The sequence below is a fragment of the Austrofundulus limnaeus genome, unplaced genomic scaffold (assembly GCF_001266775.1).
Source record: "Austrofundulus limnaeus strain Quisiro unplaced genomic scaffold, Austrofundulus_limnaeus-1.0 Scaffold82, whole genome shotgun sequence".
NCBI lineage: Eukaryota > Metazoa > Chordata > Actinopteri > Cyprinodontiformes > Rivulidae > Austrofundulus > Austrofundulus limnaeus.
This window is the reverse complement of record NW_013952484.1, coordinates 1,444,881-1,447,036: the sequence shown is the minus strand read 5'-3', so window position 1 is coordinate 1,447,036 and position 2,156 is coordinate 1,444,881.

Genomic DNA, 2,156 nt, shown 5'->3' with positions numbered 1-2,156 from the left:
CTCTCTCTCTCTCTCTCTCTCTCTCTCTCTCTCTCTCTCTCTCTCTCTCTCTCTCTCTCTCTCTCTGTATACATTTATAGCACATGTACACACACTCCAGAGACTATCCATATAACCAAAATAAAACAGCTGCCGTAGGGAGAAGCAACAATAAAATTGGTCGACTGAGGCGGGAGAGTAGAAAATTGGCTTCAGGCGGCGCCCAGGAAATAAACTGAGATTATAGTGGAGTGAGGACCTGCACATAGTTTATCTTTTCTTTAGTTTGATAAAACATTTATATATTATCTGAGCGTGTCATGTCCTGGGTTCTTGTTTTCTTTTTGTTTGATTTATGGATTTAGCTTTTTTTTTCATGATGCTGTTTTTTTGTTTCCTTTTAGATTTTCTGTTGTTTTGCTTATTTTCTACATATTTTGTTTRTGGTCAGTTTCATCACTTCCCTGTATTCTCAGTCTGTTTCTGCTCSTCCACCTCTTCACCTCTACCTGTTACCATTAGACCACTTGTTTTTAATCTCATCCGTCAGTTTAGTCTTCCTCTTTTTGTTTTGTTTCTCATTAAATCATTAAGTTTTACTCGAGCTCCTCCTGTTCAGTCCGCATTCTCGGCTCCATCTCTCCTCAGAACTTGACGGTGCCTTCTTTATTCTCGAGTCTGTGCTAAAAGGCAGTATTTAATTCCAGTCAGCCGCGCATGCAGCTGAATCCTTAAAACCAAATTACGGACAATTTAGGACCTTTCAGAACACAATATCAAGTTTATGATTYGACGGTTTCTTCATGTTTCTTGGAATCAATCCTTTTCAAAAATGTTGAAATCCTCATGCAAGACCATGAAACTTAATTTTTAGCCAAATCGTTGCTGCTTCCTCCTGGGATTCTTTTGTCTCCGAGTTTTAACCTTTTTCTGACGGGTTCAACATCGCAGAAGTAATACCAATTACACCAGTCTGACTTGCAGTCTTTATCTCTGGACCGTGAAGAAACAAGGCAAATTTGTGTTCACATTCCGGTTACATCATGCAACAACAGCATGCGAGCATCATTACATAAGGATCGTGACTTTTAGTGCTGCATTGTTGGTATTTCAGTGAGAAACCATCAACGTTATGAAATCTCATGTGTTCCCAGCTGCTCTGCTGCTTAGATTGACTAAGATACATCACCAGGCTTCTGTTTTTTATCCGTTCTCATCAGTTCTGGTGGCAGTCGTCTCTTTTCTCCTTTGTTCTTTGTGCTCACGTAGTTTAATAAGGCGATTTGGGAAATTCATTTGTGGAAATTCAGGGAAATGGGCGCTGATGTGTCTGCAGCTAATGGGACAGATGGTTCTTTTTCTCGACGCTCTCAATGTCCCACTTCTCCTTCCAATTGTGTTGTGTGCGAGAAAACAAGCAGCCGACAGATATTAAAACTTGATGCAATCACATCGAGCCTCGTCCGTCTCACCCCTGGAGGCCTGAAAACACAATGAAACAGGTGGGATGGATCATAAAAGGGGGCATTATCAAGGTGGTGAAGTTTCTGATGGAGCTTACAGGAACTCTGATATTTATCAGTGAGACTGGATATTTTTTCCACGTTTCTGTCAAAAACAGCACAAATAACTGTTCTTTAATAAACTTTTTTGAATAAAAGCTAAATCAAACTAGACGTGGGTTTTTACGATGTAAAAACAAGTGTGCATTGCCATGTAGCATGTCATTTCAGCATGGCTTTGCCTGCAGCATTGGACTTGCAGAAKGAACTTTGACCAAATTCAAATGTGTTTTCTATACCAGCTTGTTCCTGTCACGTCAGCAGGTGTTTGTAATTCAGGTAATTGAGTGACAACATGAAGTTGGAGGAGATTTTTTGTTAAAGTTGCATTAGCTGGGTTTTGAACCCTGATCTCCCACATGAAAGTCCACGACATAGACCATTAGACCAATGGAGTTGTGGCAGAAGGTGATGGCAGGGGTTGGTTTGTATGTGTGCAGAAAGGGGCCACATTGCCAATACAATTATTGACACTAAACTGCATAATATTACAACAATAGAGCAGTATTAAGACAATATTATAGTAAAACATCAAAATACAATCATATTAGTATTGTAAACACTGAACCATTGAGTATAAATATTAATAAACTTTGGTGCAGTACCATATTGTGT